This window comes from Pseudophryne corroboree, chromosome 8 (genome assembly GCF_028390025.1).
Source record: "Pseudophryne corroboree isolate aPseCor3 chromosome 8, aPseCor3.hap2, whole genome shotgun sequence".
NCBI classification, from domain to species: domain Eukaryota; kingdom Metazoa; phylum Chordata; class Amphibia; order Anura; family Myobatrachidae; genus Pseudophryne; species Pseudophryne corroboree.
The window spans coordinates 431,254,964-431,272,750 of NC_086451.1; the positions used below are offsets into that span (position 1 = coordinate 431,254,964).

Below are 17,787 nucleotides of genomic sequence, written 5' to 3' on the forward strand. Positions count from 1 at the left end.
CTAAAAGGCCCCAGAGGCTGCAACACCACTAAGCAAGAGGTATCACACCATGAAGACCAAGGAGCTCTCCACACAAGTCAGGGACAAAGTTGTTGAGAAGTACAAGTCAGGGTTGGGTTATAAAAAAATATCCAAATCTTAGATGATCCCCCGGAGCACCATCAAATCCATCATCTTCAAATGGAAAGAACATGGTACCACAACAAACCTGCAAGAGAGGGCCGGCCACCAAAACACATAGACCGGGCAAGGAGGGCATTAATCACAGAGGCAGCACAGAGAACAAAGGTAACCCTGAAGGAGCTGCAGAGTTCCACAGCAGAGACTGGTGTATCTGCGCATGTGACCACAATAAGCCGTACACTCCATAGAGCTGGGCTTTATGAAAGAGTGGCCAGAAAAAAGCCATTCCTTAGTGTTAAAAATAAGAAGGCACGTTTTCAGTAGAGATGAGCGCCTGAAATTTTTCGGGTTTTGTGTTTTGGTTTTGGGTTCGGTTCCACGGCCGTAATTTGGGTTCGAACGCGTTTTGGCAAAACCTCACCGAATTTTTTTTGTCGGATTCGGGTGTGTTTTGGATTCGGGTGTTTTTTTCAAAAAACACTAAAAAACAGCTTAAATCATAGAATTTGGGGGTCATTTTGATCCCAAAGTATTATTAACCTCAAAAACCATAATTTACACTCATTTTCAGTCTATTCTGAATACCTCACACCTCACAATATTATTTTTAGTCCTAAAATTTGCACCGAGGTCGCTGTGTGAGTAAGATAAGCGACCCTAGTGGCCGACACAAACACCGGGCCCATCTAGGAGTGGCACTGCAGTGTCACGCAGGATGTCCCTTCCAAAAAACCCTCCCCAAACAGCACATGACGCAAAGAAAAAAAGAGGCGCAATGAGGTAGCTGTGTGAGTAAGATTAGCGACCCTAGTGGCCGACACAAACACCGGGCCCATCTAGGAGTGGCACTGCAGTGTCACGCAGGATGGCCCTTCCAAAAAACCCTCCCCAAACAGCACATGACGCAAAGAAAAAAAGAGGCGCAATGAGGTAGCTGTGTGAGTAAGATTAGCGACCCTAGTGGCCGACACAAACACCGGGCCCATCTAGGAGTGGCACTGCAGTGTCACGCAGGATGTCCCTTCCAAAAAACCCTCCCCAAACAGCACATGACGCAAAGAAAAAAAGAGGCGCAATGAGGTAGCTGTGTGAGTAAGATTAGCGACCCTAGTGGCCGACACAAACACCGGGCCCATCTAGGAGTGGCACTGCAGTGTCACGCAGGATGTCCCTTCCAAAAAACCCTCCCCAAACAGCACATGACGCAAAGAAAAAAAGAGGCGCAATGAGGTAGCTGACTGTGTGAGTAAGATTAGCGACCCTAGTGGCCGACACAAACACCGGGCCCATTTAGGAGTGGCACTGCAGTGTCACGCAGGATGTCCCTTCCAAAAAACCCTCCCCAATCAGCACATGATGCAAAGAAAAAGAAAAGAAAAAAGAGGTGCAAGATGGAATTGTCCTTGGGCCCTCCCACCCACCCTTATGTTGTATAAACAAAACAGGACATGCACACTTTAACCAACCCATCATTTCAGTGACAGGGTCTGCCACACGACTGTGACTGATATGACGGGTTGGTTTGGACCCCCCCCAAAAAAGAAGCAATTAATCTCTCCTTGCACAAACTGGCTCTACAGAGGCAAGATGTCCACCTCATCATCACCCTCCGATATATCACCGTGTACATCCCCCTCCTCACAGATTATCAATTCGTCCCCACTGGAATCCACCATCTCAGCTCCCTGTGTACTTTGTGGAGGCAATTGCTGCTGGTCAATGTCTCCGCGGAGGAATTGATTATAATTCATTTTAATGAACATCATCTTCTCCACATTTTCTGGATGTAACCTCGTACGCCGATTGCTGACAAGGTGAGCGGCGGCACTAAACACTCTTTCGGAGTACACACTTGTGGGAGGGCAACTTAGGTAGAATAAAGCCAGTTTGTGCAAGGGCCTCCAAATTGCCTCTTTTTCCTGCCAGTATAAGTACGGACTGTGTGACGTGCCTACTTGGATGCGGTCACTCATATAATCCTCCACCATTCTATCAATGTTGAGAGAATCATATGCAGTGACAGTAGACGACATGTCCGTAATCGTTGTCAGGTCCTTCAGTCCGGACCAGATGTCAGCATCAGCAGTCGCTCCAGACTGCCCTGCATCACCGCCAGCGGGTGGGCTCGGAATTCTGAGCCTTTTCCTCGCACCCCCAGTTGCGGGAGAATGTGAAGGAGGAGATGTTGACAGGTCGCGTTCCGCTTGACTTGACAATTTTGTCACCAGCAGGTCTTTCAACCCCAGCAGACTTGTGTCTGCCGGAAAGAGAGATCCAAGGTAGGCTTTAAATCTAGGATCGAGCACGGTGGCCAAAATGTAGTGCTCTGATTTCAACAGATTGACCACCCGTGAATCCTTGTTAAGCGAATTAAGGGCTCCATCCACAAGTCCCACATGCCTAGCGGAATCGCTCCGTGTTAGCTCCTCCTTCAATGTCTCCAGCTTCTTCTGCAAAAGCCTGATGAGGGGAATGACCTGACTCAGGCTGGCAGTGTCTGAACTGACTTCACGTGTGGCAAGTTCAAAGGGCATCAGAACCTTGCACAACGTTGAAATCATTCTCCACTGCGCCTGAGACAGGTGCATTCCACCTACTATATCGTGCTCAATTGTATAGGCTTGAATGGCCTTTTGCTGCTCCTCCAACCTCTGAAGCATATAGAGGGTTGAATTCCACCTCGTTACCACTTCTTGCTTCAGGTGATGGCAGGGCAGGTTCAGTAGTTTTTGGTGGTGCTCCAGTCTTCTGTACGTGGTGCCTGTACGCCGAAAGTGTCCCGCAATTCTTCTGGCCACCGACAGCATCTCTTGCACGCCCCTGTCGTTTTTTAAAAAATTCTGCACCACCAAATTCAAGGTATGTGCAAAACATGGGACGTGCTGGAATTTGCCCATATTTAATGCACACACAATATTGCTGGCGTTGTCCGATGCCACAAATCCACAGGAGAGTCCAATTGGGGTAAGCCATTCCGCGATGATCTTCCTCAGTTGCCGTAAGAGGTTTTCAGCTGTGTGCGTATTCTGGAAAGCGGTGATACAAAGCGTAGCCTGCCTAGGAAAGAGTTGGCGTTTGCGAGATGCTGCTACTGGTGCCGCCGCTGCTGTTCTTGCGGCGGGAGTCCATACATCTACCCAGTGGGCTGTCACAGTCATATAGTCCTGACCCTGCCCTGCTCCACTTGTCCACATGTCCGTGGTTAAGTGGACATTGGGTACAACTGCATTTTTTAGGACACTGGTGAGTCTTTTTCTGACGTCCGTGTACATTCTCGGTATCGCCTGCCTAGAGAAGTGGAACCTAGATGGTATTTGGTAACGGGGGCACACTGCCTCAATAAATTGTCTAGTTCCCTGTGAACTAACGGCGGATACCGGACGCACGTCTAACACCAACATAGTTGTCAAGGCCTCAGTTATCCGCTTTGCAGCAGGATGACTGCTGTGATATTTCATCTTCCTCGCAAAGGACTGTTGAACAGTCAATTGCTTACTGGAAGTAGTACAAGTGGGCTTACGACTTCCCCTCTGGGATGACCATCGACTCCCAGCAGCAACAACAGCAGCGCCAGCAGCAGTAGGCGTTACACGCAAGGATGCATCGGAGGAATCCCAGGCAGGAGAGGAATCGTCAGAATTGCCAGTGACATGGCCTGCAGGACTATTGGCATTCCTGGGGAAGGAGGAAATTGACACTGAGGGAGTTGGTGGGGTGGTTTGCGTGAGCTTGGTTACAAGAGGAAGGGATTTACTGGTCAGTGGACTGCTTCCGCTGTCACCCAAAGTTTTTGAACTTGTCACTGACTTATTATGAATGCGCTGCAGGTGACGTATAAGGGAGGATGTTCCGAGGTGGTTAACGTCCTTACCCCTACTTATTACAGCTTGACAAAGGGAACACACGGCTTGACACCTGTTGTCCGCATTTCTGGTGAAATACCTCCACACCGAAGAGCTGATTTTTTTGGTATTTTCACCTGGCATGTCAACGGCCATATTCCTCCCACGGACAACAGGTGTCTCCCCGGGTGCCTGACTTAAACAAACCACCTCACCATCAGAATCCTCCTGGTCAATTTCCTCCCCAGCGCCAGCAACACCCATATCCTCCTCATCCTGGTGTACTTCAACACTGACATCTTCAATCTGACTATCAGGAACTGGACTGCGGGTGCTCCTTCCAGCACTTGCAGGGGGCGTGCAAATGGTGGAAGGCGCATGCTCTTCACGTCCAGTGTTGGGAAGGTCAGGCATCGCAACCGACACAATTGGACTCTCCTTGTGGATTTGGGATTTCGAAGAATGCACAGTTCTTTGCTGTGCTGCTTTTGCCAGCTTGAGTCTTTTCATTTTTCTAGCGAGAGGCTGAGTGCTTCCATCCTCATGTGAAGCTGAACCACTAGCCATGAACATAGGCCAGGGCCTCAGCCGTTCCTTGCCACTCCGTGTCGTAAATGGCATATTGGCAAGTTTACGCTTCTCCTCCGACAATTTTATTTTAGGTTTTGGAGTCCTTTTTTTCTGATATTTGGTGTTTTGGATTTGACATGCTCTGTACTATGACATTGGGCATCGGCAGACGACGTTGCTGGCATTTCATCGTCTCGGCCATGACTAGTGGCAGCAGCTTCAGCACGAGGTGGAAGTGGATCTTGATCTTTCCCTAATTTTGGAACCTCAACATTTTTGTTCTCCATATTTTAATAGGCACAACTAAAAGGCACCTCAGGTAAACAATGGAGATGGATACTAGTATACAATTATGGACTGCCTGCCGAGTGCAGACACAGAGGTAGCCACAGCCGTGAACTACCGTACTGTACTGTGTCTGCTGCTAATATAGACTGGTTGATAAAGAGATGTCTATGTAACTATGTATGTATAAAGAAGAAAGAAAAAAAACCCACGGTTAGGTGGTATACAATTATGGACGGACTGCCTGCCGAGTGCAGACACAGAGGTAGCCACAGCCGTGAACTACCGTACTGTACTGTGTCTGCTGCTAATATAGACTGGTTGATAAAGAGATGTCTATGTAACTATGTATGTATAAAGAAGAAAGAAAAAAAAACCACGGTTAGGTGGTATACAATTATGGACGGACTGCCTGCCGAGTGCAGACACAGAGGTAGCCACAGCCGTGAACTACCGTACTGTACTGTGTCTGCTGCTAATATAGACTGGTTGATAAAGAGATGTCTATGTAACTATGTATGTATAAAGAAGAAAGAAAAAAAAACCACGGTTAGGTGGTATACAATTATGGACGGACTGCCTGCCGAGTGCAGACACAGAGGTAGCCACAGCCGTGAACTACCGTACTGTACTGTGTCTGCTGCTAATATAGACTGGTTGATAAAGAGATGTCGTAGTAGTATGTATGTATAAAGAAGAAAAAAAAAACACGGTTAGGTGGTATATACAATTATGGACGGGCTGCCGAGTGCCGACACAGAGGTAGCCACAGCCATGAACTACCGCACTGTACTGTGTCTGCTGCTAATATATAGACTGGTTGATAAAGAGATAGTATACTCGTAACTAGTATGTATGTATAAAGAAAGAAAAAAAAACCACGGTTAGGTGGTATATACAATTATGGACGGGCTGCCGAGTGCCGACACAGAGGTAGCCACAGCCGTGAACTACCGCACTGTACTGTGTCTGCTGCTAATATAGACTGGTTGATAAAGAGATAGTATACTCGTAACTAGTATGTATGTATAAAGAAAGAAAAAAAAACCACGGTTAGGTGGTATATACAATTATGGACGGGCTGCCGAGTGCCGACACAGAGGTAGCCACAGCCGTGAACTACCGCACTGTACTGTGTCTGCTGCTAATATATAGACTGGTTGATAAAGAGATAGTATACTCCTAACTAGTATGTATGTATAAAGAAAGAAAAAAAAACCACGGTTAGGTGGTATATACAATTATGGATGGGCTGCCGAGTGCCGACACAGAGGTAGCCACAGCCGTGAACTACCGCACTGTACTGTGTCTGCTGCTAATATATAGACTGGTTGATAAAGAGATAGTATACTCGTAACTAGTATGTATGTATAAAGAAAGAAAAAAAAACCACGGTTAGGTGGTATATACAATTATGGACGGGCTGCCGAGTGCCGACACAGAGGTAGCCACAGCCGTGAACTACCGCACTGTACTGTGTCTGCTGCTAATATATAGACTGGTTGATAAAGAGATAGTATACTCGTAACTAGTATGTATGTATAAAGAAAGAAAAAAAAACCACGGTTAGGTGGTATATACAATTATGGACGGGCTGCCGAGTGCCGACACAGAGGTAGCCACAGCCGTGAACTACCGCACTGTACTGTGTCTGCTGCTAATATATAGACTGGTTGATAAAGAGATAGTATACTCGTAACTAGTATGTATGTATAAAGAAAGAAAAAAAAACCACGGTTAGGTGGTATATACAATTATGGACGGGCTGCCGAGTGCCGACACAGAGGTAGCCACAGCCGTGAACTACCGCACTGTACTGTGTCTGCTGCTAATATATAGACTGGTTGATAAAGAGATAGTATACTCGTAACTAGTATGTATGTATAAAGAAAGAAAAAAAAACCACGGTTAGGTGGTATATACAATTATGGACGGGCTGCCGAGTGCCGACACAGAGGTAGCCACAGCCGTGAACTACCGCACTGTACTGTGTCTGCTGCTAATATAGACTGGTTGATAAAGAGATAGTATACTCGTAACTAGTATGTATGTATAAAGAAAGAAAAAAAAACCACGGTTAGGTGGTATATACAATTATGGACGGGCTGCCGAGTGCCGACACAGAGGTAGCCACAGCCGTGAACTACCGCACTGTACTGTGTCTGCTGCTAATATAGACTGGTTGATAAAGAGATAGTATACTCGTAACTAGTATGACTATAAAGAAAGAAAAAAAAACCACGGTTAGGTGGTATATACAATTATGGACGGGCTGCCGAGTGCCGACACAGAGGTAGCCACAGCCGTGAACTACCGCACTGTACTGTGTCTGCTGCTAATATAGACTGGTTGATAAAGAGATAGTATACTACTAATATTATATATACTGGTGGTCAGGTCACTGGTCACTAGTCACACTGGCAGTGGCACTCCTGCAGCAAAAGTGTGCACTGTTTAATTTTAATATAATATTATGTACTCCTGGCTCCAGCTATAACCTATAACTGGCACTGCAGTGCTCCCCAGTCTCCCCCACAATTATAAGCTGTGTGAGCTGAGCACAGTCAGATATATATATACATTGATGCAGCACACTGGGCTGAGCAGTGCACACAGATATGGTATGTGACTGAGTCACTGTGTGTATCGTTTTTTTCAGGCAGAGAACGGATATATTAAATAAAACAAACAACTGCACTGTCTGGTGGTCACTGTGGTCGTCAGTCACTAAACTCTGCACTCTCTTCTACAGTATCACAGCCTCAGGTCAATCTCTCTCTCTCTCTCTCAACCCTAATCTAAATGGAGAGGACGCCAGCCACGTCCTCTCCCTATCAATCTCAATGCACGTGTGAAAATGGCGGCGACGCGCGGCTCCTTATATAGAATCCGAGTCTCGCGATAGAATCCGAGCCTCGCGAGAATCCGACAGCGTCATGACGACGTTCGGGGCGCGCTCGGGTTAACCGAGCAAGGCGGGAAGATCCGAGTCGCTCGGACCCGTGAAAAAAAACATGAAGTTCGGGCGGGTTCGGATTCAGAGAAACCGAACCCGCTCATCTCTAGTTTTCAGTTTGACAAAACGCATGTGGACGACTCCCTAAATGTATGGAGGAAGGTGCTCTGGTCAGATGAGACTAAAATTGAACTTTTCGGCCACCAAGGAAAACGCTATGTCTGGCACAAACCCAACACATCCCATCACCCCAAGAACACCATCCTCACAGTGAAACATAGTGGTGGCAGCATCATGCTGTGGGGATGTTTTTCAGCAGCAGGGACTAGTAAACTGTTTCGAGTCAGGGGAAAGATGGATGGTGCTAAATACAGGGATATTCTTGAGCAAAACCTGTTTCAGTCTTCCTGTGATTTGAGACTGGGACGGAGGTTCACCTTCCAGCAGGACACTGACCCAAAGCATACTGCTAAAGCAACACTCGAGTGGTTTAAGGGGAAACATTTAAATGTGTTGGAATGACCTAGTCAAAGCTAGAGATGAGCGGGTTCGGTTTCTTTGAATCCGAACCCGCACGAACTTCACTTTTTTTTCCACGGGTCCGAGCGACTCGGATCTTCCCGCCTTGCTCGGTTAACCCGAGCGCGCCCGAACGTCATCATGACGCTGTCGGATTCTCGCGAGACTCGGATTCTATATAAGGAGCCGCGCGTCGCCGCCATTTTCACTCGTGCATTGAGATTGATAGGGAGAGGACGTGTCTGGCGTCCTCTCCATTAGAATAGAGATAGATAGATTAGATAGAGAGAGATTGTGCAGAGTCGCAGACAGAGTTAGTTTACCACAGTCAGTGACCAGTGCAGTTGCTAGTTAACTTTTATTTAATATAATATATCCGTTCACTTCTCTCTGCTATATCCGTTCTCTGCCTGAAAAAAAAAACGATACACAGCACAGTCAGTCACACAGTGTGACTCAGTCTGTGTGCACTCAGCTCAGCCCAGTGTGCTGCACAGTCATCAATGTATAAATTAAAAGCTTATAATTAATTGTGGGGGAGACTGGGGAGCACTGCAGGTTGTTAGCAGGAGCCAGAAGTACAATTATATTAATTAACAGTGCACACTTTTGCTGCAGGAGTGGTGACCAGTGCCTGACCACCAGTATAGTATTGTTGTATACTACTAATATCTCTTTAAATATCAACCAGTCTATATTAGCAGTAGACACAGTACAGTGCGGTAGTTCACGGCTGTGGCTACCTCTGTGTCGGCACACGGCAGGCAGTCCGTCCGACCAGAATTGTATTATTTATTATTATATACCTACCACCTAACCGTGGTTTTTTTTTCATTCTTTATACCGTCATAGTGTCATCCTAATTGTTACGAGTATACTACTATCTCTTTATCAACCAGTGTACAGTGCGGTAGTTCACGGCTGTGGCTACCTCTGTGTCGGCACACGGCAGGCAGTCCGTCCGACCAGAATTGTATTATTTATTATTATATACCTACCACCTAACCGTGGTTTTTTTTTCATTCTTTATACCGTCATAGTGTCATCCTAATTGTTACGAGTATACTACTATCTCTTTATCAACCAGTGTACAGTGCGGTAGTTCACGGCTGTGGCTACCTCTGTGTCGGCACACGGCAGGCAGTCCGTCCGACCAGAATTGTATTATTTATTATTATATACCTACCACCTAACCGTGGTTTTTTTTTCATTCTTTATACCGTCATAGTGTCATCCTAATTGTTACGAGTATACTACTATCTCTTTATCAACCAGTGTACAGTGCGGTAGTTCACGGCTGTGGCTACCTCTGTGTCGGCACACGGCAGGCAGTCCGTCCGACCAGAATTGTATTATTTATTATTATATACCTACCACCTAACCGTGGTTTTTTTTTCATTCTTTATACCGTCATAGTGTCATCCTAATTGTTACGAGTATACTACTATCTCTTTATCAACCAGTGTACAGTGCGGTAGTTCACGGCTGTGGCTACCTCTGTGTCGGCACACGGCAGGCAGTCCGTCCGACCAGAATTGTATTATTTATTATTATATACCTACCACCTAACCGTGGTTTTTTTTTCATTCTTTATACCGTCATAGTGTCATCCTAATTGTTACGAGTATACTACTATCTCTTTATCAACCAGTGTACAGTGCGGTAGTTCACGGCTGTGGCTACCTCTGTGTCGGCAGTCGGCAGGCAGTCCGTCCATCCATAATTGTATTATTATTATAATATATACCACCTAACCGTGGTTTTTTTTTCATTCTTTATACCGTCGTCATAGTGTCATACTAGTTGTTACGAGTATACTACTATCTCTTTATCAACCAGTGTACAGTGCGGTAGTTCACGGCTGTGGCTACCTCTGTGTCGGCAGTCGGCAGGCAGTCCGTCCATCCATAATTGTATTATTATTATAATATATACCACCTAACCGTGGTTTTTTTTTCATTCTTTATACCGTCGTCATAGTGTCATACTAGTTGTTACGAGTATACTACTATCTCTTTATCAACCAGTGTACAGTTCGGTAGTTCACGGCTGTGGCTACCTCTGTGTCGGCAGTCGGCAGGCAGTCCGTCCATCCATAATTGTATTATTATTATAATATATACCACCTAACCGTGGTTTTTTTTTCATTCTTTATACCGTCGTCATAGTGTCATACTAGTTGTTACGAGTATACTACTATCTCTTTATCAACCAGTGTACAGTGCGGTAGTTCACGGCTGTGGCTACCTCTGTGTCGGCAGTCGGCAGGCAGTCCGTCCATCCATAATTGTATTATTATTATAATATATACCACCTAACCGTGGTTTTTTTTTCATTCTTTATACCGTCGTCATAGTGTCATACTAGTTGTTACGAGTATACTACTATCTCTTTATCAACCAGTGTACAGTGCGGTAGTTCACGGCTGTGGCTACCTCTGTGTCGGCAGTCGGCAGGCAGTCCGTCCATCCATAATTGTATTATTATTATAATATATACCACCTAACCGTGGTTTTTTTTTCATTCTTTATACCGTCGTCATAGTGTCATACTAGTTGTTACGAGTATACTACTATCTCTTTATCAACCAGTGTACAGTGCGGTAGTTCACGGCTGTGGCTACCTCTGTGTCGGCAGTCGGCAGGCAGTCCGTCCATCCATAATTGTATTATTATTATAATATATACCACCTAACCGTGGTTTTTTTATACCACCTAACCGTGGCAGTCCGTCCATAATTGTATACTAGTATCCAATCCATCCATCTCCATTGTTTACCTGAGGTGCCTTTTAGTTCTGCCTATAAAATATGGAGAACAAAAAAGTTGAGGTTCCAAAATTAGGGAAAGATCAAGATCCACTTCCACCTCGTGCTGAAGCTGCTGCCACTAGTCATGGCCGAGACGATGAAATGCCAGCAACGTCGTCTGCCAAGGCCGATGCCCAATGTCATAGTACAGAGCATGTCAAATCCAAAACACCAAATATCAGAAAAAAAAGGACTCCAAAACCTAAAATAAAATTGTCGGAGGAGAAGCGTAAACTTGCCAATATGCCATTTACCACACGGAGTGGCAAGGAACGGCTGAGGCCCTGGCCTATGTTCATGGCTAGTGGTTCAGCTTCACATGAGGATGGAAGCACTCAGCCTCTCGCTAGAAAACTGAAAAGACTCAAGCTGGCAAAAGCACCGCAAAGAACTGTGCGTTCTTTGAAATCCCAAATCCACAAGGAGAGTCCAATTGTGTCGTTTGCGATGCCTGACCTTCCCAACACTGGACGTGAAGAGCATGCGCCTTCCACTATTTGCATGCCCCCTGCAAGTGCTGGAAGGAGCACCCGCAGTCCAGTTCCTGATAGTCAGATTGAAGATGTCAGTGTTGAAGTACACCAGGATGAGGAGGATATGGGTGTTGCTGGCGCTGGGGAGGAAATTGACCAGGAGGATTCTGATGGTGAGGTGGTTTGTTTAAGTCAGGCACCCGGGGAGACACCTGTTGTCCGTGGGAGGAATATGGCCGTTGACATGCCAGGTGAAAATACCAAAAAAATCAGCTCTTCGGTGTGGAGGTATTTCACCAGAAATGCGGACAACAGGTGTCAAGCCGTGTGTTCCCTTTGTCAAGCTGTAATAAGTAGGGGTAAGGACGTTAACCACCTCGGAACATCCTCCCTTATACGTCACCTGCAGCGCATTCATAATAAGTCAGTGACAAGTTCAAAAACTTTGGGTGACAGCGGAAGCAGTCCACTGACCAGGAAATCCCTTCCTCTTGTAACCAAGCTCACGCAAACCACCCCACCAACTCCCTCAGTGTCAATTTCCTCCTTCCCCAGGAATGCCAATAGTCCTGCAGGCCATGTCACTGGCAAGTCTGACGAGTCCTCTCCTGCCTGGGATTCCTCCGATGCATCCTTGCGTGTAACGCCTACTGCTGCTGGCGCTGCTGTTGTTGCCGCTGGGAGTCGATGGTCATCCCAGAGGGGAAGTCTTAAGCCCACTTGTACTACTTCCAGTAAGCAATTGACTGTTCAACAGTCCTTTGCGAGGAAGATGAAATATCACAGCAGTCATCCTACTGCAAAGCGGATAACTGAGTCCTTGACAACTATGTTGGTGTTAGACGTGCGTCCGGTATCCGCCGTTAGTTCACAGGGAACTAGACAATTTATTGAGGCAGTGTGCCCCCGTTACCAAATACCATCTAGGTTCCACTTCTCTAGGCAGGCGATACCGAGAATGTACACGGACGTCAGAAAAAGACTCACCAGTGTCCTAAAAAATGCAGTTGTACCCAATGTCCACTTAACCACGGACATGTGGACAAGTGGAGCAGGGCAGGGTCAGGACTATATGACTGTGACAGCCCACTGGGTAGATGTATGGACTCCCGCCGCAAGAACAGCAGCGGCGGCACCAGTAGCAGCATCTCACAAACGCCAACTCTTTCCTAGGCAGGCTACGCTTTGTATCACCGCTTTCCAGAATACGCACACAGCTGAAAACCTCTTACGGCAACTGAGGAAGATCATCGCGGAATGGCTTACCCCAATTGGACTCTCCTGTGGATTTGTGGCATCGGACAACGCCAGCAATATTGTGTGTGCATTAAATATGGGCAAATTCCAGCACGTCCCATGTTTTGCACATACCTTGAATTTGGTGGTGCAGAATTTTTTAAAAAACGACAGGGGCGTGCAAGAGATGCTGTCGGTGGCCAGAAAAATTGCGGGACACTTTCGGCGTACAGGCACCACGTACAGAAGACTGGAGCACCACCAAAAACTACTGAACCTGCCCTGCCATCATCTGAAGCAAGAAGTGGTAACGAGGTGGAATTCAACCCTCTATATGCTTCAGAGGTTGGAGGAGCAGCAAAAGGCCATTCAAGCCTATACAATTGAGCACGATATAGGAGATGGAATGCACCTGTCTCAAGTGCAGTGGAGAATGATTTCAACGTTGTGCAAGGTTCTGATGCCCTTTGAACTTGCCACACGTGAAGTCAGTTCAGACACTGCCAGCCTGAGTCAGGTCATTCCCCTCATCAGGCTTTTGCAGAAGAAGCTGGAGGCATTGAAGAAGGAGCTAACACGGAGCGATTCCGCTAGGCATGTGGGACTTGTGGATGCAGCCCTTAATTCGCTTAACAAGGATTCACGGGTGGTCAATCTGTTGAAATCAGAGCACTACATTTTGGCCACCGTGCTCGATCCTAGATTTAAAGCCTACCTTGGATCTCTCTTTCCGGCAGACACAGGTCTGCTGGGGTTGAAAGACCTGCTGGTGACAAAATTGTCAAGTCAAGCGGAACGCGACCTGTCAACATCTCCTCCTTCACATTCTCCCGCAACTGGGGGTGCGAGGAAAAGGCTACGAATTCCGAGCCCACCCGCTGGCGGTGATGCAGGGCAGTCTGGAGCGACTGCTGATGCTGACATCTGGTCCGGACTGAAGGACCTGACAACGATTACGGACATGTCGTCTACTGTCACTGCATATGATTCTCTCAACATTGATAGAATGGTGGAGGATTATATGAGTGACCGCATCCAAGTAGGCACGTCACACAGTCCGTACTTATACTGGCAGGAAAAAGAGGCAATTTGGAGGCCCTTGCACAAACTGGCTTTATTCTACCTAAGTTGCCCTCCCACAAGTGTGTACTCCGAAAGAGTGTTTAGTGCCGCCGCTCACCTTGTCAGCAATCGGCGTACGAGGTTACATCCAGAAAATGTGGAGAAGATGATGTTCATTAAAATGAATTATAATCAATTCCTCCGCGGAGACATTGACCAGCAGCAATTGCCTCCACAAAGTACACAGGGAGCTGAGATGGTGGATTCCAGTGGGGACGAATTGATAATCTGTGAGGAGGGGGATGTACACGGTGATATATCGGAGGGTGAAGATGAGGTGGACATTCTGCCTCTGTAGAGCCAGTTTGTGCAAGGAGAGATTAATTGCTTCTTTTTTGGGGGGGGGTCCAAACCAACCCGTCATATCAGTCACAGTCGTGTGGCAGACCCTGTCACTGAAATGATGGGTTGGTTAAAGTGTGCATGTCCTGTTTTGTTTATACAACATAAGGGTGGGTGGGAGGGCCCAAGGATAATTCCATCTTGCACCTCTTTTTTCTTTTCTTTTTCTTTGCATCATGTGCTGATTGGGGAGGGTTTTTTGGAAGGGACATCCTGCGTGACACTGCAGTGCCACTCCTAGATGGGCCCGGTGTTTGTGTCGGCCACTAGGGTCGCTAATCTTACTCACACAGCTACCTCATTGCGCCTCTTTTTTTCTTTGCGTCATGTGCTGTTTGGGGAGGGTTTTTTGGAAGGGACATCCTGCGTGACACTGCAGTGCCACTCCTAGATGTGCCCGGTGTTTGTGTCGGCCACTAGGGTCGCTAATCTTACTCACACAGTCAGCTACCTCATTGCGCCTCTTTTTTTCTTTGCGTCATGTGCTGTTTGGGGAGGGTTTTTTGGAAGGGCCATCCTGCGTGACACTGCAGTGCCACTCCTAGATGGGCCCGGTGTTTGTGTCGGCCACTAGGGTCGCTTATCTTACTCACACAGCGACCTCGGTGCAAATTTTAGGACTAAAAATAATATTGTGAGGTGTGATGTGTTCAGAATAGGCTGAAAATGAGTGTAAATTATGTTTTTTGAGGTTAATAATACTTTGGGATCAAAATTACCCCCAAATTCTATGATTTAAGCTGTTTTTTAGGGTTTTTTGAAAAAAACACCCGAATCCAAAACACACCCGAATCCGACAAAAAAAATTCGGTGAGGTTTTGCCAAAACGCGGTCGAACCCAAAACACGGCCGCGGAACCGAACCCAAAACCAAAACACAAAACCCGAAAAATTTCCGGCGCTCATCTCTAGTCAAAGCGCAGCTCTCAATCCAATTGAGAATTTGTGGTCAGACTTGAAGATTGCTGTTCACAAGCGGAATCCATCCAACATGAAGGAGCTGGAGCAGTTTTGCCTTGAGGAATGGGCAAAAATACCAGTGGCAAGATGTGGCAAGCTCATAGAGAATTATCCAAAGTGACCTGCAGCTGTAATTGCCGCAAAAGGTGGCTCTACAAAAAACATGAAAAATGCAAAGGGGGTGAATACTTTAGCAAGGCACTGTAGTTTAATGCAAATCTACATGAAAAAATAGTAATACCAAGATGTTTTCTAATTAACTAACTTTAAACGTATCACATTTCGGACTGTGCTTTTTAAGCAGCAGTTACTGTAACCTACTGTATGAAAAGATAAGTGCGATCAAGCACTGGATGTCTTGCTTTCTAAGATATGAGGCCGGATATAATGCAATGCGAGAAAGCCAGAGATCCAAGACTCCGGCCAAACTCGTACATTTTTTTAAAGAGACAAACATTTACAAGGCAAAACCAACCTGGTTTTGTCTTGTAAATGTTTGCTCCTTTAAAAAAGCATACCAGTTCGTCCGGAATCTCGGTTCCAGTTCGGCTGTCTCACACTCATACTTGCCTCCCTCCCGATATTCTGAGCAGTCCCCCGCAGCCCGGAAGGGTAGGCGACCCTCCAGCATCCTGCCCACTTCCCATTGATGCGGACAGGATGGTATAAAATCACCGGCAATCGCGGGGCTGCGAGAAGGGGGTGGGACTAAACGACTGGAATGAGCCATTTAGCGCCGCCCCTCACAGTGGACCCACGAATGGCAGGGGTTTTCCTGGGTTGGGGGGCAGGCCTTAAGCTCCGCCCCTCGCTGTGGACCCGTGAATCGTGGGTGTTTCCTAGTGGTGGGGGCAGGGCCTAATGATGAGACAGTTTGGCTAGCCCCCCTGAAGTGACATGTTGCATCTCCTATCCGGCTTCTCCCCCGGAGAGAAGAATTAAAAAGTCAGTAAGTATGCTCGTACTGCATTACATCCGGCCCATGATGTCAGCAAGACAAGAGCTGACAACACATTTTATTACAGAATGCCTAAAGCACTCTCCATTTTCCTAAACTTCCCTTGTGTTACCAAACCATAGGCATGGCCAAAGGGAGCTTGGTCAGGTCGGGGTAATGTAAGGGGTGTGGCCCAATCACTGAGGTGTTCAAGCATCGCTAAGTGGTGCCGCAACCAGCACAGGGGGGTGCCAAACGCTCATCAGCCACAGTCAGTTCCAGAGGGGGCTTGGTCAGTGGACCGCCCCTTCCTTCCCCGCAGGCAGAGGAGACAGCTGTACTCCGTGGCAGCAGCCTTCCTTCCCCCGCTAGGCCTCTCCAACAAGACCGGGCCTGGGTGATAAGTACTTAGTACTGCCCAACCCAACTCCCCTCCCCCCTTCATGGGCCGTGGACCATAGGGGCTGCTTTTGAATCTCACAGATTTTTGTTCACAAAGACAAATAGCGATTTTCTGTGCGCAGTGCGTACGTAGAAGTGAATTTAAGCATTTCTTGTTCACTACTTGCTATGGGAGGGGATACTTGTGTGTTTATGTTTTAGACATAAAATGCTATTCTCCTAGTTATAGTACATGTACACTTTATCATGTAAGGTAATGTTATTTTACTTTTGTCTTTAGATTGAGCTATGGAAAAATATGGTGGCCTGAATTACTACAGTCTTGGAAGGTCCTTACCGGAGAACCCTCTCAGTCAGCACCATCTGATGTCTTCCTTTCCTGTGTGTGCAGCTGCATTTATTCCTGCAGCACAGAAGTGACTGAATCCTTCTGTATACCTGTTGTGGTGATGAGACACCTTGTGGTCATTATATGTACTGCAGTGTATTTCAAGGGAATGCAACTTTTATGTTTCTGTCATACAGGGACACTGCAAGGTAGATGTGTGTGTGACTTAAATTGTGTCAGGATTCAAGTATAAAATAATTCAAATGATAATCCCTATATTTACCATTGTATTATTACAAGACATGGCACTTTTAAGTTTTAATATGTAATATATAAACTATACAACCACACCAACAAAACTACTCTAACTTAATGTGGCACCAACAAATTAATTGCACAGCAATCACTGCCACTGTGGATTTTACATTACACACCATGGGTCGGACTGGCACACAGAGGCACAGGGGAAACACCCTCCTCTAGGGACCAGGATCCAGACTGTGCACTTGAATTATACATCATACATCCTATATAATGTAACAAGGATGACATAATTAGGGATAAAATTCAAACAGCAGGTTTATTCTTTTCTCCAGCAGTTAGATCACTCAGAGGGTTGTAACAGAAGTTCCGTGCAGGTTGCAGGTTACAGCATAACATTCCAAGTTCTTATAATCGGAATGGTACAGTTTCCAGTGGCGCCCCCCCATGACATAAAAAATGTGCCCCCCCCCCACACACACACACACACGCACCTAGATAAAAAAAAAACTTGTGCGCGCACCCGGCAAGGGGCGTGGTATCATCTAAATGGGTGTGGCCTCGTCTGAAAAGACTACCTCACAATCCAGTTTTTGACCCTGCTCCAACAGATCACGACCACC

General features: G+C 46.6%; 1 protein-coding gene across 2 annotated transcripts in view; it reads left to right on the plus strand.

Annotated features, from left to right (window-relative positions):
• Nucleotides 1–17,173, plus strand: part of LOC134947918 (mucin-5AC-like) — a 125,223-nt gene extending 108,050 nt beyond the window's left edge. For both annotated transcript variants that reach the window (XR_010182856.1, XM_063935735.1), the window contains one exon: nucleotides 16,856–17,173. The gene's annotated coding sequence lies outside the window, so the exon portion shown is untranslated. The remainder of the gene's footprint in view (nucleotides 1–16,855) is intronic.
• The last annotated feature ends 614 nt before the right edge of the window (nucleotides 17,174–17,787 follow it).